The sequence below is a fragment of the Tupaia chinensis genome, unplaced genomic scaffold (assembly GCF_000334495.1).
Source record: "Tupaia chinensis unplaced genomic scaffold, TupChi_1.0 Scaffold000074_1, whole genome shotgun sequence".
NCBI classification, from domain to species: domain Eukaryota; kingdom Metazoa; phylum Chordata; class Mammalia; order Scandentia; family Tupaiidae; genus Tupaia; species Tupaia belangeri.
Genome location: NW_006159534.1, coordinates 3,438,988 through 3,440,089, shown reverse-complemented (window position 1 = coordinate 3,440,089; position 1,102 = coordinate 3,438,988).

The window sequence follows — 1,102 nt, the reverse complement described above, 5'->3', positions numbered from 1 at the left end:
TGCTTGTCACCCCCCCGCCACACACACACACACACACACACACACACACACTCTCCTCTGCTTCCCCCCTCCCCCACCCCACCCCCCCACACAACTTCCCCCCTACCCCACCCCACCCCCCCACACACACACACTCCAGGCTGGCTGCAGGCCATAGGTCCAGAGCTGTCCTCAGAGAGTACCAAAGGAAGGCAAGTCATGGAATAGCCCCTGATGCCTCCTCATCCCTGCCATGATTTCTGTGTCTATGACACCCAGGGCCCTCTGAGAGGGCAGGGCATGCTACAGACGGAGGTGGTCTGTGCCAGGGGATGCGAGGGAGCAGGGGATGCTTTGCTGCTGGTGCTAGCATGGGAGGCTGCAGAATGAGCTGACCAGCTGCATGAAAGCCCCTAGTCTTTCTCACTTTCATCTGGCAGTACCATCTCCTCCCTAGCCCCATGCATTTCTGAGTCACATTCAAGCTCACTAGCTGGCTGTCCTTCCTGCCCACACACCTCCAAACTCACCAGCACCCTTATCCAGGCACCGCTCTGAATTCTTACCCCAGGCTCAGCCAAAAATCTGAAAACTGGATAGGCCTCAGAGCATCTGAGCCAGTCCTGGCCCCAACACCCTGCTACGCTCACCTGAACCCTCCCTGTCGGAAAGGAGCCATGCTGCCTGGAAAGACCCTTAGCAATGCTGGGCATTCCTCCTCCTTCAATCTCTCTGGGTGCCAAGCTAGTACCCTGGGAGCTAAACACATACCACAGAAGCCCACCCACTGTACATGCCCACCTTCTCAGTCCAAGTCCCTGACACACACACACTTCCCAGGGCCACCAGTGCCCACTGATTCCAGGGAAAGTACCTCACCCCCCCTCCCCTACAATGGGTGCTAATCTTGAGTTCTAAACAAATACAGAGCAACTAGGGACCAGGGCAGGGACCAGGGCAGGACCCAGGGAGTCCACAAAACCCCTGAAAACAAAAGGACATCCTAGACTGGCTGCAGACCTCCAACATCTCCAACCCACCTGGGACATGAAACAGGGAACATGCCAGAAGCGCTGCTGGTGGAACTTGTGCCCTTTCCTGAAGGCACGCCCAAGGAATGGGT